The sequence below is a fragment of the Pan paniscus genome, chromosome 10 (assembly GCF_029289425.2).
Source record: "Pan paniscus chromosome 10, NHGRI_mPanPan1-v2.0_pri, whole genome shotgun sequence".
NCBI classification, from domain to species: Eukaryota; Metazoa; Chordata; class Mammalia; order Primates; family Hominidae; genus Pan; species Pan paniscus.
Genome location: NC_073259.2, coordinates 49,259,386 through 49,285,896, shown reverse-complemented (window position 1 = coordinate 49,285,896; position 26,511 = coordinate 49,259,386). Strand labels below are relative to the sequence as shown.

The 26,511-nt window shown below is 36.7% G+C and overlaps 1 protein-coding gene across 1 annotated transcript in view; it reads right to left on the bottom strand.

The window, feature by feature from the left end:
- Positions 1-26,511, bottom strand: part of NELL2 (neural EGFL like 2) — a 406,132-nt gene that overhangs the window by 379,114 nt on the left and 507 nt on the right. The gene's annotated exons all lie outside the window — the stretch shown is intronic.

The window sequence follows — 26,511 nt, the reverse complement described above, 5'->3', positions numbered from 1 at the left end:
TAGTTTTGAGGTACATGAGATAATTTAATACACTCATATAATTTGTAAAGATCAAATAAGTGTATTGGAATATCCATCATCTTAAATATTTGCATTTTCTTTATGTTAGAACCATCCAAATTATTCTCTTCTAGCTATTTTGAAATGTGCAATAGATTATTGTAAACTATAGTCACCCTACTGATCTATGTTAACACTAAGTCTTATTTCTTGTGTCCAATCATATATTTGTACCATTAATCAACTTCTCTTCATCCTCCCCTCCCCACTAAACTTCCCAGCCTCTGATAAGCAACAATATAATCTCTGTCTTTATGAGATCTATTTTTTTTAGCTCCCATATATGAGTGACAACATGCGATATTAATCTTTTTGTGTTTGGCTGATTCTACTTCACATAATCACCTCCTATTTACTGAATATTATTGCATGTGTACATATACTACCTTTTCTTCATCCATTCATCCAGTGATAGACACTTAGTTTGATTCATAGTTTGGCTACTGTGAATAGTGCTGAATGAGCATGGGAGTGCATATGCCTTTTTGATATATTGATTTCCTTTCTCTTGGATAAATAACCAGTAGTGGAATTGCTGTATCATATGGCAGCTCTTTTTTAGTTTTTGTTTGTTTGTTTCCTTGTTTGTTTTAGCAATGAGGTTTCACTGTATTCCCCAGGCTGGTCTCGAACTCCGGGGCTTAAGCGAACTTCCGGCCTTGGCCTTCCAAAGTGCTGGGATTACAGGTGTGAGCCACTGCATCTGGCCCTTATTTTTGGTTTTTTGAGAAGCCTCCATACTTTTCTCAAAAGTGGCCGTAGTAATTTACATTTCCATCAAGAGTATACAAGGGTTCCCCTTTCTCCACATCCTCACCAGCATCTGTTATTGCCTGTCTTTTTTATAAAAGCCATTTTAACTGGGGGGAGACACCAGTCTCATCAGAATTTTGCATTTATCTGGTGATTAGTGATGTTGAGCATTTTTTTCATATACCTATTGGTCATCTGTGTGTCTTCTTTTGAGAAATGTCTGTTCAGATTTTTACCCATTTTTTAATCAAATTATTTGGGGTTTGGGGGGATTAGTGTGTGTGTGTGTGTGTGTGTGTGTGTGTGTGTGTGTGTGTTTGTTGTTGTTTTGCTATTGAGTTGTTTGAGCTCCTTATATTCTGGTTATTAATCCCTTGTCAGGTGGGTACTTTGCAAATATTTTCTCCCACTTTGTGGGTTGTCTCTTTTGTTTTGTTGATTGTTTCCTTTGCTGTGCAGAAGATTTTTAGCTTGATGCAATCCCATTTGTCTAATTTTGCTTTGGTTCTCTGTGCTTTTGAGGTCTTACACAAAAACTCTTTGCTGAGACCAATATCCTGGAGCACTGGCCTAATGTTTTCTTCTAGTAGTTTCATAGTTTCTGTCTTAGAGTTAAGCCTTTAATCCATTTTGATATGATTTGATTTTTGTGTATGGTGAGAGATAGCAGACTAGTTTCAATCTTCTGCATATGGTTACCCAATTTTCCCAGAACCACTCATTGAAGACTGTCTTTTCCCCATTGTATGTTCTTGGCACCTTTGTTGAAGATGAATTGGCTCAAAATGTGTGAATCTATATCTGGGTCCACTACTTTGTTCCATTGGTCTATGTATCTGTTTTTATGCCAGTATCATGCTGATTTGGTTACTACAGCTTTGTAGCAAATTTTAAAGTCAGGTATTGTGATGCCTTTGGTTTTGTTCTTTTGGCTAAGGATTACTTTAGCTATTTGAGGTCTTTCGTGGTTCTAAATAAATTTTAGGATTTTATCTAATTCTGTGACGAATGAACAGTTGGTTTTTTGGTTTTTTTTTTTGAAAGATAAACTATTTGACAAACCTTCACCTGGACTAAGAAAAAAAGAGAGAAGACCCAAATAAATAAAATCAGAAATGAAAAAGGGGACATAACAAATTACACAACAGAAATGCAAAGAATGATTAGAGACTATAATGAATAACTGTACATCAACAAACTGGAAAACCTAAAAATAAAGAAAAAATATTAAAATTAAGAAGCAATATATCAAACTGGGAATGATTAGGTATGATATAAAAAGGAATAGTAAGCGGGATAAAATAATTTTATAGCAAAGGTGGCTTTCCATACAAATCATATTCTTATTCACGTGTCGACAATAGGAAGTATAAGAGATGACCTATTTGGAACATGGGAGGGGATTAGGTTTTAGTCAACATTCTTCGTATTCACCAAAGAATGTTGTGTGAATGTGGAATCATGATACAACTGCCGTAAAATAAAAAATAAATAAATAAATAAATAAATAAGAGAAGTGTTGCTTCAAACACAGTTCTAAAAGCAACATAGTAAAAAGAAATGAGCTTGGAACTTAGGAGCTCTGGGGTTGAGTCCCTGTCCCTGCTTTCCTAAGCCAGACACAAATTCCCTGCACCTGTTATCAGAGTTGCATAATAACTAATGCCTAGCTACCCAAGGACTGCTGGGGGTCAAGTCTACATTGCCATGCTGTACATGAATGCTAGTTCTTCCTGTTGTTGTGACCTTAAACTATGCCACATCAGGATTGGCCTATTTTTATCACTCCTTCTTTGTGAGGCCAAATAATGATAATTTAAATCAGTCCATAGGAATAGGCAAGGAAGAGAGCTGGAAATGTAAATAAAGTTTACCAAACAGCACTGTAAGAGAACTGAAAATGTGAATAAGGTTTACCAAATAGCACTAGTGACCTTTACTGGTTAGAAAAATATACACAGCATTCCGGGCACAGGACTGACTTACTGGCTTATCATATGCATTAGTCTTCAAGGGCCATGAGTCATCAGTTCAAAAGCTTATCCCACCACGCAGCCCTTATTTTTAACTGCCAATAGATAAGCAGAGTGAGCATTGGCTGCTTTTTCAATACACTACAGTACTTAATGTTCATCTGAAGAGAATGAAGCATCCACATGGACCCAGCCGGTGAGAGCTGGCTTCTGGTCCTGTTTAAGGTTTTCTATTAAAAGATAGGGCTTTGCCTATCATTAGGGGACAAGTGACTGTTAACATGAAAGGCTAAATACCAGAATATTCTTAGTGATATCCAGAAATCAGCTTTACTTATATCAGATTTTTTCTCTTCAGCCTGTAAACTTAAATCCATAAACAATAAATATAGCAGTCATTAAAAATTCCATTTTCAAAGGGAGATTTTTATTTTATTCTGCCTCTGCTACGTCAAAAATAATTCTCTTTTTCTAAGGCTATACGTAGTCCACACCTTAAAGAAAATTTATTAAGTTCAGTCCTCAGGATGCAATAATTCAAAATCCTTCCTGACTCATCACATAATTATTGCTAGTGCTCAGCTACTGCCATTAGAATCTTCTTTTTGATGAACATGTAGTTGCTAGATGGAAATCTTAGGCCGGGTTTCCCAAATGCACGTCTTGAGAACAGGGATAAGTTTATGTTAGTATCTAAAAAGGCTGGCAGGGATCCAGATTCAGCATTAGTTCAGCCAAAGTGTCTGTTCACATGTATCATTTAGTCCTCTGACAGGAATAAATGCCCCTAGAGTTCCGTCACTCTGCCAGAGCCTCCCTCTATCTCCAGCTTGACAGTCTTGGCCAAAGGCTGGAGCTGAGAATGCAAACATAAAGAAAGAGCTGCTGAGTGAGCAGGAAAATAAATGTGGGAGTGGCACAGGTGCTGTTCAGGTCATCCTTATCCTTTCCCTATACAGGCTGACTCCTAGTATTCATAGCGCTAAGTACAGGACTTGCCGGGAAGACTGGCCATCATTTAGGATCATATAATAGAAAAGCATGTAAAGTTTTCATTTTGCAAACCATGACACAGACAAGTCAAGTAATTTGTTCAAAATCACTCAACTAATTAATTTCAGAGTAGCTCTTAAGCCTTGTTCTCCAGCTTTATTCATTTATTCAAGAGGTATTTGTGGAGGTGACTCCAGAGTTGATTCTCTAAACCCCTTCTCTATAGCTGTCTCCTTTAAAAGTTGTTAGAAAACTTAATCTAGTGAATTCCAGGCTTAGTCAATCATGTCTATGTTTTTTTCACGTCACCTCCAGTTTAAAACCAGTTCAAAATTTTCTCCCCCCATATCATTGCCCCCAAGGGTTCATACATTAATTTTTCTTTATTTTCTTTATTTTTTTATTTTATTTTATTTTATTCTTTTTTGATACAGAGTCTCACTCTGTCACCCAGGCTGAAGTGCAATGGTGCCATCTTGGCTCACCGCAATCTCCACCTCCCGGGTTCAAGCGATTCTCTCACCTCAACCTCCTGAGTAGCTGGGATTACAGGCACCCACCATCATGCCAGGCTAATTTTTGTATTTCTGTAGAGACGGGGTTTCATCATGTTAGCAAGGCTGGTCTTGAACTCCTGACCTCAGGTGATCCACCCGCCTCGGCATCCCCAAGTGCTAGGACTACAGGCGTAAGCCACTGCACCCAGCAGGGTTTATACATTTCATTATGACTACTAGTAGTGGAAAAGGCACCTTCTCTATCGCTGCCCCTCCAGGTTAAGATATGCTACTGGTGTCCAGATTAACCCCTACTATTTGGTCATCTGCCCCCTTCTGAGGTGTTCTTCACTCAGAGGACACCATACTTGTTCTCCATGCCCTGCCATTATGGCTACAGCTTTTTGAGTTTACTAGGCCTACCAGCTATCCAAATAACAATTTCAAAGAGACTGGCACCCAGAAGAGAGGTCTGGACTATCCCAGAGATGATAACTAAGGCCATGGGAGCAGATCTTGCTAAAATTATCCACACTCCAATCCCTAGCAGATTCACATGCAATATGCACCTTCTAATAATGTTCTTGTAGTTCTTCTGCAGGATGTCCCCATAAAGGGTCCTCTGCTCTCAGCTCAGAAACTACCACTGCTGGAGCTTGGACCCAATGGGGCCATGTTCCTTACAAGTTAAGATCTTCCATGTTATTGTCGTTGTTGTATTATTGAATTTTTGTTAATTCTTAATTTTTAAAGTGATTAGATGTTATTCTCTTTAAATTTTTTCTCTTTATTTGTAACACTGATTTTTTTTCCTCCTGTGGGTTATGATTCTGTATAGAAAAGGGATTTTTCTACCTTTCCCACTAGACTGAAAGCTCTACTGTAAGAACAGAGCTTGAGTCTACCTTAGTCATATGATTAAGAGCCAAGCATGACATCAGGCAGAAAATTGGAGCTCAATGCATGCATATTTGTTTAATCAAGTTGAAATGGAATTTCCTCTCTCTCCTCTTATTTAATTGGGTAGAATATGGTTCCATCCCCTGCCTTGAGAGGATCTCAGAACAATATGTTTTGCTAATTATGCAAATATATTTATCAACTATATGGGTAAAGTAGCCTATAATTTAAAGACTGAGGACTTGTTTTCAAACACATCACAGTAATGAAATGAGCCTATTCCAACAGTATATTCATGGTGCTATGGTTTCCTTTCTAAGCCCGGTGATTGTTTCACACTGGGCAAGACATCTGGTGAAGTTGAGAGGCTGTCACCCAGCTGAGAGAATATGTGCATGGTTGGGAGTAGAATTTCCTTACATCTTTTTAAAGATATGAGCATTTGAAAATGAAATCATTATGTGAAGATCAATATATGAAGGTGCAAGAATGAACAGTTTACTGGGATGACTTGAGTAGAGATAGAAATGCCATCAGAGTGACAGACAGCATCCCAGGCTTCTACTTCCAATTCTGTTACTGTCCAACTGGGCAGGTCAAAGAATCTTCTCCATCACCACCACCATGCTACTAGCATCATAGAATCTTCTCCATCACCACCACCATGCTACTAGCATCATGATTATCATAATAATATCTAACCCATATAAAGTGCTTACCAGCTTTCAAGCTCTGTGCTTAAAAGTTTTCATGGATCATTTCCTTTAAACAATCATCAAAAATAGCCCTATAAGGTAAATCTTCTTCTTATCAAACTATTACTGATGAAGAAACCAGGGCCGGGCGCAGTGGCTCATGCCTGTAATCCCAGCACTTTGGCAGGCCGAGGCAGGCAGATCACGAGGTCAGGAGATCGAGACCATTCTGGCTAACATGATGAAACCCCATCTCTACTAAAAATACAAAAACATTAGCCAGGCGTGGTGGCGGGCGCCTGTAGTCCCAGCTACTCGGGAGGCTGAGGCAGGAGAATGGCGTGAACCCAGGAGGCGGAGCTTGCAGTGAGCCGAGATGGCACCACTACACTCCAGGCTGGGCGACAGAGCGAGACTCTGTCTCAAAAAAAAAAAAAAAAAGAAAGAAACCAAATTCAACATTAGTAAGGAGCACAATTCAACATCAGTAAGGAGCACAATTGAGCTTTGCATTTATTTTAACAATCTGATCCCAAGATCCAAACTATTAAAAAAATCATAATCCTACAGAGGATGTTATTTAAACTCATTTGGAAATTCACATACCAAAGAAACTGTGATTCACAATACTCTATCAGTCCACATAGTCATTTCCGACGGCTGTAACAAATTTCCACAAACTGGCTGGCTTAACCCAACAGAAATTTATTATCTTACAATTCTGGAGGTTAGAAGTCTGAAATCAGGTAATGGTAGAATCATGCTCCCTGTGAAGCCCCTAGAGAAGGATCCTCACTTGCCTCTTCCTGCCTCTGGCAGACCCAGGAATTTCCTGGTTTGTGGCAGCAGAACTTCAATCTCTGACTCCAACACCCAAATTCTTAATCAGTTCTTTCTATAGAACCCTTTGAGCCTCAGTTTTCTCTCCAATTTTCTCTATCAGATATAAAGTTAAATACATCAAGTCATTTTCAATTCTGAAATTTTATTATTCTAAATAAAACATAGCCAAATTAACCCTTAACATATTTAGAAATATATGTATAATCACATAATCATGATTTTGCCAATAATAATTTCACATATAGGATCAGTCCTCACTTAACTAAGTGTTAGCATTATTTTAAACACAGCTAAATTAAGCATTTCTGGGATCTGCTTGGTATCTCTTTACCACTCAGAGAGGGTAGAGGGAGAGTTAGTGGCTTCCTCATTGCATATCAGGAGTAACTGCAGAGCAGGCACCTGTTCTGTCTTAAACCAGACTGACTATAGGATTTGATGTTAGCTGTGTTCCTGTGCCCAGTACCGAAGCAAGCATGATGGATGGGGTGCCCCAAGCCTTCTAATTTTGAATGTCCATGTAGCATCCTAAATAATGAGAATAAGAGCTATCACTGAAGAGTTTTCTTCCTGCCCTTAGGACAGTATCCAAAATCCTAAACTTGGCCTACAGAAGTGCTTTCCCAAACCATCTGTGGCAACAGACTAATTCTTTTTAAATCCCTAATCCATTGTGAATCAACAGATTAAAGATTTTTAAATTTATGTTTATAAAGTATAATAAAATTAAATTCTAGAAAAATAAACGAAAAAGACATACAAACTCAACAGACCTAAAATTGCATTTCAAGACATCTACTTAGAACAAATCTAACAGGAAAAAAATAGAGAAATTCTACACATTGTTCAATGAAAGTTTGTATTTAGGAGATTAAAATGGAGAATTGCTAATTATGCTCATAAGTTTAGTCATCCATAATCATAAAAAACAAAAAGTTATAAAGCAAATAGCAAGTCCCTGTATTAAATTACTTTACACACACTTTGAATGAACATTATGTATATCAATAGTTGAGCTTGTTTTCCTGCTTGTTAACTTATCCAGGTTGGCTTGATGACAATGTTACTCTCAGGGGAAAACATACATCTATGTTTTGTTCTATTAACAATAACAATAGAGAAACCTGTCTCACCTAAGCAAATTGACAGAAATGGAAGAAAAAAAATGACAGCAAGCTCAGGATATTTGTTTTAAGTTTTTATCTAAAGCAAGGTAAGTGATGCTGTGTTTTCAAACTCCATCTTTAATCTTGCATCATTAACCAGCTACAACAATTTATTCTGTAAAGTCATGATTACGTTTATATTATCTTTCAAAAATTGAAAAGGATGCTGAATCCACTATTTTCTCATGCATGCATCTTCTTTTGATAAAAAGTAAAATTCTAAATAAACGTTCTATCAGATCTGTAAGGAACTCAGTGATATGTCTCACAGATGTGCAATGTCAACATCATAAATTATCTCATCCATAATTTTTGTTCAATTATGGAACACGTAATAACAATTTATAAAAATTATTCTTCCCTGCTTCTAACTCTCAATTTTACCCTTCAGTTTTACCTATTATTGAAAAATATTTTGCATTCCTTGTTTGCATCCATATATTTAGATAATAGAAAACATCAAAGATGTAAGATATTTACATGCTGCTCAATTCACAACTTGAGAATGTTGGGATAAAACTCATTTCTTATCTTGTAGAAAGACCAAGAGTTTCTTTGGTGATTCAAACATTCTCAATAGAATATTCTTCCTTTATATGCATCATAACTTAATATGCGACAAGTTGCTTGTGACTAGCTTTTGTAACATTCATATTATCACATAAAAAAGAGATTGTGTAGGATTTAACACATTTGATTAGTTGGAGTTGGCCAGGACAAAAAGACAGGAAGTAGAGATTCTAGAGAGAAGCCTGATGGAGAAAGGAAATCTTCTCCTTCAGACTTTCCTTTCAACACTTAGAGAACTCTGCAGGCTGGATTTTTGCTGTGGTGTCAGAAGAGCATCTATTTCCCAGTGTGAGTGAGTGTCAGCTCTGGTCAAATGATTATATGATGAGATAACAACAATTTAGTAAGGAGCTGTTAGTTTAATTAAAAGGAACAAAACGCAAGAGTTGAAATGCAAAGAGAAAAATCTCAATTTGGATCTAAGATTTATATTTATCTTAGCTTTATTTAAATTCATTTTTCATTTTCTGCTTCTATTTATATAGTAGATTGTATTCATATTGATGATTAAATAAAAAATACATTTTCACAGATAAATGTAAATCACAATTTGGTTTAAATGCCATTACAAACACATGGAGGAACCATTTGGTTAAGTGATTGTGACCATCTCATGTAGCTGAATTAGAAGCCCTGAAGTCATAGTTCTCAAAAGTTTCTAACCCATGTTTCCATTATAAAAATTACCCCAGGGAGATTCTGATTTGTATCCACAGCGATAAGATTTTTGTTGAGGCTTTTTTTCCTACATTTATATTATGAAATCATATATCACCCCCTAACTTTAATTAGATATTACCACTACCACCACCCTAGGGCACATTCTTCCACCTTGAGATTCACAGCCTAAAGAATTCATTTCTTTCTTTAGTTGCATTATATCAACAACACAAATAAAGATGGAGTGCATAACTGGATTATATTATCATCTAACACATTTACACTGATAAACACTCAATTTAACAATAAGCCATAATTATATATATACATTTGCAAATAAAACATATTTTGCCATGTTCGGTTTTATAACATGCTATATTCTGATTATTTAGACTAAGGAAAATAAAGCATTTAGTGTGTTATGAAGGAAGACAAAAAGCAAGAGTCCAAGATTTCCATGTAGGTCAAAGTAATTAAAATAGTGATCATTCAGTAAGACAGGAAGAGGGGCTATCAGAGAAGGTCTCAATGTGGCTAAATTAGAAAGCAAGGAGATGTCATTTTTTAAAGGCTAAAAGTTGTGCCACTTTACAAAAATCATCCAACTAAGCAATTTTTGATGGTTGCTAAATATATATGCTGGTGTAAGCTAATATGAAATACACAGCAAAGTTTAAAAAAAGAAGAAAATGTATATTTTAGTTCAAGATATCCAGCTGAGGTAAGCTCTATAGGCTTCCTTAAATAGCTAATGGGAAATTTCCAACATCTCCAACTATTAGTTAAGTGTCCTTTGTCAATAAATGAAAGATACTAACATAATTTTTAAGATTTAATTAAAATAAACTAACATTTCTTAAAGGAATTCCATGACCGAGGTGTACACAGGAGTACTGAAAGCTAAAGTGGTGTATATTTCCAAGGGTATATGCCCTTAAGGAACATATAAACTAGTCTTGAAGCTATACATGTATACATATGAAAAGTATTGAGTAAAGCAATATGTAATTGATTTTATAAGAAAAATATCACTTAATGTACTAGATGAGCACAAGAAACAAAAGCAATAGATTAACTAAGCGGAAGACCAGAGAAATTTTCAGAGGAGGGAGTGTTTGACCTCCTCTGTGAAATACATTTATTTTTAAAGGGCAGATGAGGAATATTTCAGATGGATGACACACCAGAAGCAAAAGTTTTCTCCCTGTCTAAAGAATGAAAGTCAACTTTAGATGCGCGAGATGGACAAGTGGAAGATATGGATGGACAGGCAAGAGAAGCCCTCAGCTGTGAAAGCTACAGGGATTCTGGACTTTATTTTGAAGATAATAGGAAAGCAATGAAGGTTTTTAAGCACAGGAGTGACTCAATCGAAGGAGAACTTTAAAATGTGTGTTAGTCTTTTGTGCAAATAAATACAAAATCTGCTGTTACTATTGACATGTTTTCATTAAAAGGCCCTCTATACAGTTCTGGTAAGAGCAAATGTTAAAAAGAAGCTGTGATTCTCTCAAATTTAACAAGATGATGTCAGCAATAATTACCTACTGAGGTTAGTAGAATACCCATCAGGGTTGCCAAAAAACAGAACACAATGCAGAAACTGATCATAACATTCTTGGAAGCCACAGAAAACTAATGAAGGTTCGTACTTACAAAATAAGACATGGGAAAGAGGAGTGTGTTCTAATGTTAAAATTCAGTATCTTGGACTCCCCCGTAAGATGGCCAAATAGGAACAGCTCCGGTCTACAGCTCCCAGCAAGACCAACACAGAAGGCAGGTGATATCTGCATTTCCAACTGAGGTGCCCAATTAATCTCATTGGGACTAGTTAGACAGTGAGTGCAGCCCACGGAGGGCAAGCAGAAGCAAAGTGGGGCGTCACCTCACCAAGGAAGCGCAAGGGGTTGGGGAACTCCCTCCCCTAGTCAAGGGAAGCCGTGAGGGACTGTGCCATAACGGACGGTGCTGTCCAGCCCAGATACTCTGCTTTTCCCAAGGTCTTCACAACTGGCAGACCAGGAGATTCCCTCGGGTGCCTACACCACCAGGGCCCTGGCTTTCAAGCACAAAACTGGGCAGCCATTTGGGCAGACACTGAGCTAGCTGCAGTTTTTTTTCATACCCCAGTGGTGCCTGGAATGCCCCTGAGACAGAACTGTTTACTCCCCTGGAAAAGAGGCTGAAGCCAGGGAGCCAAGTGGTCTTGCTCAGTGGATCCCACTCCTACGAAGCCCAAAAAGCTAAAATCCACTGGCTTGAAAGTCTTGCTGCCAGCACAGCAGTCTGAAGCCAACCTGGGAAGCTCCAGAGTGGTGCGGAGAGGGGCATCCGCCATTACTGAGGCTTCAGTAGGCGCTTTTCCCCTCACAGTATAAACAAGCTGTTGGGAGCTTCAGACTGGGTAAAGCCCACCAAAGTGCTGCAAAGCCCCTGTAGCCAGACTACCACTTTAGATTCTGGGCAGGGCATCTCTGAAAGAAAGTCAGCAGCTCTAGTCAGGGGCTTATAGAAAAAACTCCCATCTCCCTGGGACAGAGCACCTGGGAGAAGGGGTGACTGTGGGCACAGCTTCAGCAGACTTAAACGTTCCTGCCTGCTGGCTCTGAAGAGAGCAGCAGATCTCCCAGCACAGCACTCGAGCTCTAGGGACAGAAGACCTCCTCAAGTGGGTCCCTGACCCCAATGCCTCCTGATGGAGAGACACCTCCCAGCAGGGGTCGACAGACATGTCATACAAGAGAGCTCCGGCTGGCATCTGGTGAGTGACTGTCTGGAATGAAGCTTCCAGAGGAAGGAGCAGGCAGCAAACTCTGCTGTTCTGCAGACTCTGCTGATGATACCCAGGCAAACAGGATCTGGAGAGAACATCCAGCAAACTCCAGCAGACCTGCAGAAGAGGGTCCTGACTGTTAGAAGGAAAACCAACAAACAGAAAGCAATAACATCAACATTAACAAAAAGAACGCCCATGGAAAAACCCCATCCAAAGGTCACCAACATCAAAGACCAAAGGTAGATGAATCCATGAAGATGAGGAAAACCAGGCACAAAAAGTTGAAAATTCCAAAAACCAGAAGGCCTCTTCTTCTCCAAAGGATCACAACTCCTTGCCAGCAAGGGAACAAAACTGAATGGAGAATGAATTTGACAAATTGACAGAAGTAGGCTTCAGAAGGTGGGTAATAACAAACTCCTCCGAGCTAAAGGAGTATGATCTAACCCAATGCAAGGAAGCTAAGAACCTTGATAAAAGGTTAGAGGAACTGCTAACTTGAATAAACAGTTGAGAGAAGAACATAAATGACCTAATGGAGCTGAAAAACACAGCATGCGAACTTCGTGAAGCATACACAAGTATCAATAGCCAAATTGGTCAAGTGGAAGAAAGGATATCAGAGATTGAAGATCAACTTAATGAAATAAAGTATGAAGACAAGATTAGAGAAAAAAGAATGAAAAAAAAAAAACAAAGCCTCCAAGAAATATGGGACTATGTGAAAAGACCAAACCTACATTTGACTGGTGTACCTGAAAGTGACAGGGAGAACAGAACCAAGTTGAAAAACATGCTTCAGGATATTATCCAGGAGAACTTCCCCAACCTAGCAAGACAGGCCAACATTCAAATTCAGGAAATACAGAGAACACCATAATGATGCTCCTCGAGAAGAGCAACCCAAAGACACATAATTGTCAGATTCACCAAGGTTGAAATGAAGGAAAAAATGTTAAGAGCAGTCAAACAGAAACGTCAGGTTACCCACAAAGGGAAGCACATCAGACATACAGAGGATCCCTCTGCAGAAACCCTACAAGCCAGAAGAGAGTGGGGGCCAATATTCAACATTCTTAAGGAAAAGAATTTTCCACCCAGAATTTTATATCCAACCAAACTAAGCTTCAAAAGCGAAGGAGGAATAAAATCCTTTATAGACAAGCAAATGCTGAGAGATTTTGTCACCACCAGGCCTGCCTTACAAGAGCTTCTGAAGTAAACACTAAATATGGAAAGGAAAAACTGGTACCAACCACTGCAGAAACATAGCAAAATGTAAAGACCATCGACACTATGAAGAAACTGCATCACACAATAATAGTGGGAGACTGTAATACTCCACTCTCAATATTAGACAGATCAACGAGACAGAAAATTCACAAGCATATTCAGGACTTGAACTCAGCTCAGGACCAAGCAGACCTAATGGACATCTACTGAACTGTCCACTCCACATCAATAGAATGTACATTCTTCTCAGCACCACATCACACTTATTCTAAAATTGACCACATAATTGGAAGTAAAACACTCCTCAGAAAATGCAAAAGAATGGAAATCATAACAAACAGTCTCTTAGACCACCGTGCAATGAAATTAGAACTCAGGAGTAAGAAACTCGCTCAAAATCGCACAACTACATGGAAACCGAACAACCTGCTCCTGAATGACTACTGGTTAAATAACAAAATTAAGGCAGAAATAAAAAAGTTCTTTGAAACCAACGAGAATGAAGACATAATGTACCAGAATATCTGGGACACAGCTAAAGCAGTGTTTAGAGGGAAATTTACAGCACTAAATGCCCACAAGAGAAAGTGGGAAAGATCTAAAATCGACACCCTAACTTCACAATTAAAAAGAACAAAAGAAGCAAGAGAAAACAAATTAAAAAGCTAGCAAACACTTTGGGAGGCTGAGGGAGGTGGATCACAAGGTCAAGAGATCAAGACCTTCCTGGCCAACATGGTGAAACCCCATCTCTACTAAAAATACAAAAATTGGCTGGGTGTGATGGCATGCACCTGTAGTCCCAGCTACTCAAGAGGCTGAGGCAGGACAATTGCTTAAACCCAGGAGACAAAGGTTGCAGTGAGGCCAGATCATGCCACTGCACTCCAGCCTGGTGACAGAGTAAGAAACTGTCAAAAACAAAACAAAACAAAACAAAACAAAACTACCAGAAAACAAGAAATAACTAAGATCAGAGCAGAACTGAAGGAGGATAGAGATATGAAAAAGACTTCAAAAAATCAATGAATCCAGTAGCTGGTTTTTTGAAAAGATTAACAACATAGATAGACCACTAGCCAGGTTAATAAAGAAGAAAAGAGAGAAGAATCAAATAGACACAATAAAAAATGATAAAGGGGATATCACCACTTATCCCGTAGAAATACAAACTACCATCAGAGAATACTATAAATACCTCTACACAAATAAACTAAAAATCTAGAAGAAATGGATAAATTCCTGGACACATACACCCTCCCAAGACTAAACCAGGAAGAAGTCGAATCCCTGAATAGACCAATAAAAAGTCCTGAAATTGAGGCAGTAATTAATAGCCTACAAACAAAAACCAGCCTAGAACCAGATGGATTCACTGCTGAATTCTACCAGAGGTACAAAAAGGAGCTGGTACCATTCCTTCTAAAACTATTCCAAACAACAGAAAAAGAGGGACTCCTCCCTAACTCATTTTATGAGGCCAGCCTCATCCTGGTACCAAAATCTGGCAGAGACACACACACAAAAAAGAAAATTTCAGGTCAACATCCCTCATGAACACTGATGTGAAAATCCTCAATAAAATACTGGCAAACTGAATCCAGCAGCACATCAAAAGGCTTATCCAGCATGATCAAGTCAGCTTCATCCCTGGGATGTGAGGCTGGTTCAACATACACAAATCAATAAATGGAATCCATCACATAAACAGAACCAATGACAAAAACCACATGATTATCTCAATAGATGCAGAAAAGGCCTTCATGCTAAAAACACTCAATAAACTAGGTATTGATGGAACGTATCTCAAAATAATAAGAGCTATTTATGACAAACCCACAGCCAATATTATACTGAATGGGCAAAGGCTGGAAGCATTCCCTTTGAAAACTGGCACAAGACAAGGATGCCCTCTCTCACCACTCCTATTCAACATAGTTTTGAAAGTTCTCACCAGGGCAATCCGGCAAGAGAAAGAAATAAAGCGTATTCAAATAGGAAGACAGGAAGTCAAATTGTCTCTGTTTGCAGATGACGCAATTGTATATTTAGAAAACCCCATCGTCTCAGCCCAAAAACTCCTTGAGCTGATAAGCAACTTCAGCAAATTCTCAAAATACAAAATCAATGTGCAAAAATCACAAGCATTCCTATACACCAATAGTAGACAAATAGAGACCCAAATCATGAGTGAACTCCCATCCACAATTGCTACAAAGAGAATACAATACCTAGGAATACAACTTATGAGGGATGTGAAGGACCTCTTCAAGGAGAACTACAAACCGCTGCTCAAGGAAATAATAGAAGACACAAACAAATGGAAAAATCATTCCATGCTCATGGATAGGAAGAATTAATATCGTGAAAATGGCCACACTGCCCAAAGTAATGTATAGATTCAATGCTATTCCCATCAAGCTACCATTGACTTTCTTCACAGAATTAGAAAAAACTACTTTAAATTTCATATGGAACCAGAAAAGAGCGCGTATAGCCAAGACAATCCTAAGCAAAAAGAACAAAGCTGGAGGTATCAAGCTACCTGACTTCAAACTATACTACAAGGCTACAGTAACCAAAACAGCATGGTACTGGTACGAAAACAGAGAGATAGACCAATGGAACAGAATAGAGGCCTTAGAAATAACACCACACATCTACAACCATCTGATCTTTCACAAACCTGAGAAAAACAAGCAATGGGGAAAGGATTCCCTATAAAATAAATGGTGTTGGGAAAACTGGCTAGCCATAGGCAGAAAACTAAAACTGTACCCCTTCCTTATACCTTATACAAAAATTAACTCTGGATGGATTAAAGATTTAAACGTAAGACCTAAAACCATAAAAACCCTAGAAGAAAACCTAGGCAATACCATTCAGGACATAGGCATGGGCAAAGACTTCATGACTAAAATACCAAAAGCAATGGCAACAAAAGCCACAATTAACAAATAGGATCTAATTAAAATAAAGAGCTTCTGCACAGCAAAATAAACTATCATCAGAGTGAACAGGCAATCTACAGAATGGGAGAAAATTTTTGCAATCTATCCAGTGGAGCTAATATCCAGAAGCTACAAGGAACTTAAACAATTTACAAGAAAAAAAATATCCCCATCAAAAAGTGGGCAAAGGACATGAACAGACACTTTTCAAAAGAAGACATTTATGTGGCCAACAAACATATTTTAAAAAGCTCATCATCACTGGTCATTAGAGAAATGCAAATCAAAATCACAATGAGATACCATCTCATGCCAGTTAGAATGGCATCATTAAAAAGTCATGAAACAACAGATGCTGGAGAGGATGTGGGGAAATAAGAATGCTTTTACATGGTTGGTGGGAGTGTAAGTTAGTTCAACCATTGTGGAAAACAGTGTAGCAATTCCTCAAGGACCTAGAACTAGAAATACCATTTGACCCAGAAATCCCATTACTGGTTATATACCCAAAGGATTATAAATCATTCTACTATAAAGATACATGCACACGTATGTTTATTGCAGCACTATTCACAATAGCAAAGACTTGGAACCAACCCAGATGCCCATCAATGATAGACTGGATAAGGAAAACGTGACACATATACACTGTAGAATACTATGCAGTCATAAAAAAGAACGAGTTCATGTCCTTTGCAGGGACATGGATGAAGCTGGAAATGATCATTCTCAGCAAACTAACACAGGAACAGATAACCAAACACTGCATGTTCTCACTCATAAGTGGGATTTGAACAATGAGAACATATGGGCACAGGGAGGGGAATATCACACACTGGGGCCTGTCGGGGGGTGGGGGCAAGGGGAGGGATAGCATTAGGATAAATACCTAATGTAGATGATGGGTTGATGGGTGCAGCAAACCACCAGGGCACATGTATACCTATGTAACAAACCTGCACGTTCTGCACATGTATCCCAAACTTAAAGTATAATAAAAATAAATTAATTAAATTAAATTTTAAAAAAACTTAGAATCTTTAAAATCTAGACAAATTAATATGTATGGCCAGGAACACTTAAATCTATTAAATGTCTATGACTCTTTTGGATCACAAATTTATAAAGATAGCAAATTAAAATAATAAATTAATTTTAGAAAAACTTATGTTACTTCATTGTATAAAACAACTGAAATAAAATAAATGGGAAACGGCTAGATCAGACATTGTAATAGATATAATGCTATATGCTCAACACATCCCATTTTCTTTTATTCTAAGAATATGCTTTCCACTTCACTTGTTTGGGAAAAGCCTTCAACTAACTTATAGCTAAAGGAATATGTGTAGAAGTGATACTCAACGCTTCCAGGTCTGGCTCATAAAACTTCCATATTCTGTCTCTCTTTTCTTGCCTGCTGAACAGATACAAAGATATCCAGTGGAATGCTAGAAAGCCCTTGAAGATCAAAAAACAAAACACAATGAAAGCCACATGATGGAAGGAGATTAGAGTCCCTGAATGACGGTGAAAAAGAAAGGCCTTCCTCTTACCTCCCAGTTACCCTCATTGAATTATGACATGAGCTAGAAATAAGAGCTACTGAGATTTGAGATTGTTTGTTATAGCAGTTAGCCCACCCTAACTAATATGGGCTCCTAAAATTCCATGCATATTTAAAATCAAATGTTACACAATTTATTTTCTAATCCTCCTCAAAGCATTTCATTAAAACTTCATGCTGTAAATATAATCAAATTAATTTTTAGTATACTAAAAAGTACAGTTGAAGAGAAATAGCTTAAGGGAATGAGATAGGGTCATTAATCATTACATTTTGAAAAAAAAGTGGCCTGATGGTTCATTGGGGATTTGGTTATTCTATCATGATTTCTCCACTGGGCATTGTCCAGTGAGAGTTAAACAGTTTTAAGCAGAGACAAAAGTAACCTGAACACCAATGACTGGACCAAATTTTCTCCAACTTTATGAGATTATAAAAAAACTTCTTTATCAGAGTGCTAGTGATGTAGATGTTCTTTTACACGGATTATCTTATTTGAAAATCCAAACTATAATGAACATTTCTTTGAGAATCATGTCAGTGCTTAAAAAGTTTTGGATTTTGGAGAATTTCAGATTTCAGATTTTCAGATTGGGTATCTCAGCCTATACTTTCATAACAGTTTATTTTTATAATTTCCTGTATTTTCTTTATTTCTTCTTCTAAGGTATGTGTATTGTAAGCTGGCATTTTCTCATTATCTATATGTTTTATTTAATTATATTTTATAATTTCTATTTCATGTGTTATGTTTATGCTTATAGATTTCCCCTTTTGATGTTTTTTACTGTTCCAAGCATAAGTTCTTGTAACTGTTTATAAATCTTACATGAGACGACTCTAATTTCTAAATATATTTCTTCTGTAAGATGTGTTCTTTCATTAGTAAAGATTTTTAAAGTGAATTTTCAATAAGATCAGAATGATCCAGCAAAAACATAAGCATTGGAAAATAGATAAAAATTGATGAATATAAATTCCTTAATTAATATCTGGTTATCCAAGCACTGAGGGATCCTTAATGTCTCTTCCCAAATTATTTTTTAAGATACACTGAATTATTTTATATCCTCTCTGGCCCATATCAAGATCAGATGTTCATACAACCTGGAAATAAATCATCCACCATCTGACTAGCTCTCACAGGCCTATAGTGGGACCTTTGGTCTGAATCCTATAAAAATATTTTTCTTCAGAATGACCATTATACATATATTCATTTAATTAATGTTTAATGAAGGTCTACTATGCAACAGACACTATTAATATATTAATGAAAAAAACAGACAAAAATTGCTACACTCTGAGAGTCTAGGGGAAAAACAGGGAACAAATAATAAACTAAATTGCCTATAATTAATTAATTACATAATATTCTAAACAGTAATACATGCTATGGAAATAATATAATAGGAAAGAAAATTGGGAAGATTATAGAGAGGTTAACTTTTAAAAGAGGGTGTTTAGTAATGGTCTCACAAAGATTGGCATTAAAATCAAGACCTGAAGGAGGCAAGGAGGTGAGCTATGACGATATCTTAGGGAAGAGGATTTCTAGGCAGAGGGAATAGCAAATGTCTTGAGGTGGGAATGTTCCAGGCAAACCTGAGAAACACAAGGAAGCAGTGTGCCTGGAGAAGCAGTAAGTACGATTGGGGTTAGGAAGAGAGTAAGAGGAAATGAGGTTAAATTATGTGAATTTTATGAGTCACTCTAAGAAATTTAGGGTTTTCTTTAAGTGAAATGAAATGTCACAGAAGAACTTTAAACACATGAATGATATGATGTATTTAAAACTCTTAATTCTGGCTGATATGTTAACAATTACTGAAGGAGTAAAGGGTAGAGCAGTTAGAAAGTTACTGCAATAATCCAGGTAAAAAATGATGATGGCTCAAACCAGGGTAAGAGTGGGTAGATATGGTGAGAAGTGGTGAGATTCTGGACTTACACTGAATTCAGAGTAGATAGGATTTACTGCCAGACTGGAATTGAGATATGAGAGAAAAAGAGGAATCAAGGAGAACTCAAAGGTTTTTTACCTGAATAACTTAAAGAACGAAATTGGAATTCACTGAGATGAAAAAACTAGAGGAAGAGATGGAGAAAGGAAGCAGTAATCAGAAGGTAAGTCCGGGACATATTAACCTTGGGATGACTAAAAATATGTCCAAATAGAAATACTGATCTGGCAGCTGGAGTTAAATGATTGGGATTTAAAGGAAAGAAACACATAAGAAATATATATCTGGGACTCATAAGTATGTAGATGTCTCTTAAAGCTATAATATAGTTTGCCTGTGTTCCCAGCCAAATCTCATCTTGAACTGTAGTTTCCATAATCCCCATGTGTCCTGGGAGGGACCCAGTGGGAGGTAATTGAATCATGCAGGTGGTTACCACCATGCTGTCCTGATGATAGTGAGTGAGTTCTTATGAGAGCTAATGGTTTTATAAGGGGCTTTTCCCCCTCTTCATTCATTCTTCTCCTTCCTGCCACCATGTGAAGGTTTGCTACTCCTGCCATGATTGTAAGTTTCCTAAGGCCTCCCCAGCCCTGCAGAACTATGAGTCAATTAAACCTCTTTCCTTCATAAATTACCCAGTTTCGGGTATTTCTTCATAGCAGCATGAGAATGGATTAATACGAGCTATAAGACTAACTGAGATCACAAAGACTATGAGAATAGACAGGAAAATAAAAATAAGAGTTCTGGGCACTCCAACATTAAAAGCTCTGAAAGAGAAAAACATAACAAAGGACTGAGAACAATAAGCTAGTAGATTAGGTGCAAAACCAAAAAACAGTGGTGTCATGAAAGTGTCAAATATTGTTTATAGGCCAAGTAAAATGAAGATTGATATTTGGCCTTTGGATTTAGCAATATGGGAATAATTGGTTACCTTGGCCAGAAATATTTCAGTTGAATGACAAAGGCAGAAACCTGTTTGAAATGGTTGAAGATAAAATGAAAACAGAAAAATGAAATTAGAGACAGTAAAGTAGGAAAATTCTTTGGAATAATTTTGCCATAAAGGGAAGGAGAGAAGTACAATGGTAGATTGAGTGAAGGCAAAGTAGGATCAAATGAAGTTGTCTTTGTTTTTTTGTTTTAAAATGAAAGATACAACAGTACGTTTGTAAGATGGTGGGAGATAACCATTAGAGAGGGAAACCAGTGATTGGAGAAAAACAAGGGAAAATCATTGTAATGATGTTCTTGAGTGCATTCAAGAAATAAGATATAGTAAACAAGTAAAATGTTGGCATTAATTGCAAATGTGAACAGTTTTTCAGGCATCCTACAAGGCAGAAGGCAGAGTTTAGGCACACAAAGGCAGAAGGTCATTAAATGTGGTAGTACAAGCTTAAGAATGATGTCTTCTGGTTGCTTTTATTTTCTCAGTGGAATAGGAAGCAAAGTCATCCATTGGAAGTTATGATGAGATAGACATGTTTGAGGTTTCAGAAGAGAGGAAAATGTATGAAATGGACATCTAGAAGTATGGAAATGTGTGTGGCATGGAGAAATATGATGGCTAGGAAGCATTAAAAGTCTACTTGAGTTTAGTGATCAATAATTTGAAGGGAGACCCATAAGCCTAGGAAGCTATGTGGTATAGATAAGAAATAGAAGAGTTGTATTTAACCAATCTTATGATTTCATTGAGGAATAGAGGGTATGCACAGGGGAATTCTTACAGTGATTAATCATGAACTTTAAGATGGGTAAGAAAGGCAGTAAAACAGATAGTAGGTAGGTAAAGGTCAAAAGATTGTTGAGTAAAGTGTATTCAAGAATAAACTGGAAAGATAAGAGTTTGTAATAACAGAAGGATTTATGGAATTGAGATTTTGACAAGGTTGCAATTATTTCCATATTATGGTATTGAATGAACATAGGGATGAGTGAGGAAGAATGGAAGACAATATCACTGAAGGAAAGAAGGTCAAGGAATCAAGTGGCTACAGTAGTAGCAAGATCACCCACATGGACATTAAAATATTTAAGAATTATGGCAGAAGTAGTGTTGGATGAAATTAAAGTGATCCAGGTGCTAAAATACTCCATAAATGAAGTTATATTCAACAGGTAGTCTAAAGTAAATGAGTTGATGAAACTTTGTGCTGTTAAAGACACAGCATTCATCATAAGAAAAGAGAATTTATTTTTGCCTTTTACAGAGTGCTAATGACCACATTAGAAAAATAAATAATTAAAAGTTATTTCAATCATTAATATTAAAAGGGAATCTCTTGAGTGGTGGGTAATTTTTCCTGACAACTTTCTCTGAAAGAAGAGTTAGCTGACATAGTTTATTTAGATTTACTTTAAAAGTGTTTGACCTTAAAAAATACCTGTCACAGAACACATAAGAACAGAGTAATTGAGAAATCGATACAATGCTCTATTAAGTTGAAAAAGTGACAAATTACTTTTAAAAATAAAGTACTGGAAGTCCTAGATTGAGCAATCAGGCAAGAGAAAGAAATAAAAGCCATCCAAATAGGAAAAAAAGAAATTCAACTATGTCTCTTTACTGATGATATGATTCTATACCTAGAAAACTCCAAAGACTCCACCAAAGGGCTACTGAAACTGATAAATAACTTCAGTAAAGTTTCAGAATATAAAATCAACATAGAAAAATCAGTAACATTCCTATATACCAATAATGTTCAAGCTGAGAGCCAAATCAAGAACACAATCCCATTTACAATAGCCACACACACACAAGAAAATACCTAGGAATAGATCTACCCAAAGAGGAGAAAGATCTCTACAAGGAGAATGACAAAAAAAAAAAATGTTGAGAGAAACCACAGATGACACAAACAAATGGAAATATATGACATGCTCATGGACTACTGGAAGAACCACAATCATTAAAATACCCATAGTACCAAAAGCAATCTACGAATTCAATGCTATTCATTTCAAACTACCAACTTTATTTTTCACAGAACTGGAAAAAAATTCTAAAATTCATATGGAACCAAAAAGGAGACCAAATAGTCAAAGCAATCCTAAGAAAAAAGAACAATGCTAGAGGTATTATATTATCCAACTTCAAACCATACTATAAGGCTACAGTACTCAAAACAGCATGGTTTTGGTGACACACAGACACACACACACACACACACACACACATATATACACACACACAGCAATGGAACAGACTGGAGAACCCAGAGATAAAGCTACACACAATACAGCCATCTGATACTCAACCAAGACAACAAAAATAAGCAATAGGAAAAGGAATCCCTATTCAATAAATGGTGCTGGAATAGCTGTCCAGCTATATGCAGAATAATGAAATTGGACCCTTATCTTTTACCACATACAAAAAAAATTAACTCAAGATGGGTTAAAGATTTAAATGAAAGATTACAAACTATAAGAATCCTAGAAGAAACATAGGAAACACCATTCTGGACATCGGCCTTAGGAAAGAAGTTATGACTAAGTCCTCAAAAGCAATAGCAACAAAAGCAAAAATTGACAAGTGGGACCTAATTAAAGATCTTCTACCCAGCAAAAGAAACTATCAACAGAGTAAACAACCTACAGAACGGGAGAAAATATTCACAAATTTTGCATCTGGCAGAGGTCTAATATCCAGAATCTATAAGGTTCTTAATTCAACAAGCAAAAACAAGTAATCCCATTAAAGAATGGGCAAAAGACATAAGAGACACTTTTCAAAAGACATACATGTGGCCAACAAACATGAAAAATGTTTAACATCACTAATCATCAGAGAAAAGCAAATCAAAACCACAATGAGATACCATCTCACATTAGAAAGGCTATTATTAAAAACTCAAAAACACCAGGCACTGAGGAGGCTGTGGAGAGAAAGGAGAACTTATGCACTGTTGGTGGGAATGTAAATTAGTTCAACCACTGTGGAATACAGTTTGGAGATTTCCCAAAGAATCTAAAACAGAACTACCACTCAGCCCAGTAATTCCATTACCAGATATATACTCAAAGGAAAATAAATTATTCTACCAAAAAGATACATGTACATGTATGTTCATTTCAGCAGTATTCAAAATAATGAAGACATGGAATCAACCTAGGTGCCCATCAATGATGGACTGGATAAAGAAAATGTGGTACATATATATGTGGAATACTATGCAGCCATGAAAAGAACAAGACCATGTTCTTCGCAGCAATATGGATGCAGCTGGAGGCCATAATCCTTTTTTCTTTAAAAAAGTGGAACACAAGGACTTAGCCATAATCCTAATCACATTAATGCAGGAACAGAAAACCAAATACCACATGCTCTGTCTTATAAGTGGGAGCTAAACTTTAGGTACTTTTGGACATAAAGACGGCAATAATAGACACTGGAGACGACTAGATGGGGGAGGTAGGGAGGAGGGTAAGGTTGAAAAATTGTTGCATACTATGCTCACTACCTAAGTGACAGGATCATGCATATCTCAGCATCATGCAATATACCCATGTAACAAATCTGCACATGTACTCCCTGAATCTAGAATAAAAATGGAAATTATTAAATAAGTAGGTAAATAAAGTACTGTTTTACAAATGTGGGAGCAGGAGGAATTACAGGGAAGGAAATGATTACACTATTTCCCTGAGTATTTTAACTATAGTAAGTCAACAGGGGAATATGCAGGTTTTAGAAAATTGTTCCAATCATTCTGAACATTGATTAGTCTTATTCAATTTCAAGAAGACTATTAAAAAATAACAAGAACAATAAAAAAGAAATAACATATATTTCTCGGGGAAACCATTTGGCTATATGATGGATGGCACTGTGGTTCAGTAGTAAACAGTAAGTATTCCAAGTAACATTTTAAATTATAATCTTTCAAAAGATAAATGGATAAAGCACTACAAAAATTAAGGAAATGCCTGTGTTTAATCCTTGTCTTCCTCAAAAAAATAAAACTGCAAAATTCGTATGGGCAACCTGGTTTTGGTGAATATCAAAACTAAAAATAAATGAAAACTAGAGCAGCTTTTCAAGATAGAGGTTTTATCAGGACTGGACATTTACTATGTTAAGTTCTAGGGAAATAAAAATGAGTAAAAGACATAATCCTGCCTTCGAGTCATCGATAAACAAGAGAAAAAACATGTATGTAAGCAAAATATATATTTATAATATACATTTATTTACAAAATTCTAGGGGACCAAAAAGGAGGTGGTGACTAAATCTTTCTGTGAGAGTCAGAGTAAACTCACAGGTGATACTTAAACTGCCCCCTGAGTTAATGGGTGCAGCACACCAACATGGCACATGTATACATATGTAACAAACCTGCACGTTGTGCACATGTACCCTAAAACTTAAAGTATAATAATAATAAAATTAAAAAATAAATAAATAAAAATAAAAATAAATAAAGTGCCCCCTGAGGATTGAGTTGGAGCTCAGGTTGAAGGTCTCTGTCTATGTGTTGGGGGAGGGTAGTACTGAGAATGTAAAAGCCCACACAGAGAGAAAAAAATCAGCAGAATCTACAAGAATGAAAATGCATGGAACATTTAGTTACTTGTGAAGAAAGAGATGTAGTTTATGAGGAGAGACAATGGATGATGAATTTGTAAATGAAATTGGAAAAGCACCCTTGTAAATAATTTATTTTTAAGGCTTTAGACCTCATCCTATAAAGTAGTTACTTGCCAAAGCATATTCCATAGACTACTAGTTCCATGGGATGTTGAAAGATTATCACAAGAAAAAGGAGGCATCTCTGATCAAACAGAGTTAAACAAAATTTAAAGGATGTATTTACTCTTGGACTTCTCTGCACCTCTTAATATACTAATACACACTGAAAATCTCAAAAAGCTAATAGAATATGCAGTTTTCCAAACTAATTTCACAATAGAATCTTTTTTAAAGGAGAAAATCAGAGAACTAATGTTCTGTGGGAATGTATTCTGGAAAATGCTACTGGAGTAATGGGGAAATCACTGCAACTTAATTAAATTGGCTTCCCACCACATGACATCATTTATTTATTCTTCCACCTAATAAACTTTTATTTAGTACCTTCTACATGCTAAGCCTAATAGTGCATAAAAGTACACGAGCCTTATAAATTCGAATTGTTTATGTGAATAAAAATAATATTAGTTTCCTACTAAGCTAATGTGGCCAAAACAAAATGAACTTGGATTCTGACTATACAGGATTCAAGTTCATCACAGTGCAGCAGTAGTGGTTAGGCATGGACACTTGGTAGCCAAACTGCCTGGGTTTAAATCCTAGCTATTCCACTTACTAGCTATATGACCTTGGGCAAATTACTTAACCTCTCTGTGCCACTATTAAGTGGGAATTGTGACAGTCCCTAACTCAGTTGTTCTGATGATTAAGTTGAATGAGTTAATATTTATAAAGTCCTTAGAAAAGTGCTTGGCATACAGTAAGCATAATATGTATTTCTGTTAAATAAATCAAATAAATATGCTGGGGTCATAGGGAGTGTTTTTCTTTCCTTTCTTAAACTAGTTTATTGCACACTTACTCTGGGAAATTTTTGTAATAAATCAGTAGCCTGTTTAGATATAGGTGAAAATGAGATAACACAAGGCCATTTGGGTTCTTCCCTTGAGTAGGAAGCTTTATTGAAACATCAATCTTTACCCTAGATAGTGAGCCACAGTCTCCTAGCTCTCATTATTTTCTCCATACAGCTGATTGAAAAAGTCAGGATATAAAAATGTAACAGCAGGATGCAGAAATAAAGTTGATTTCTAGTTTTTTCTTTATACTTCTTCCTAGTTTTCAGATTTTCCATGATGGCATATCTAAGTTCTTTATTAAGAAAAAAGTTATCTAAAAAATCAGCTCTCAAACTAGGG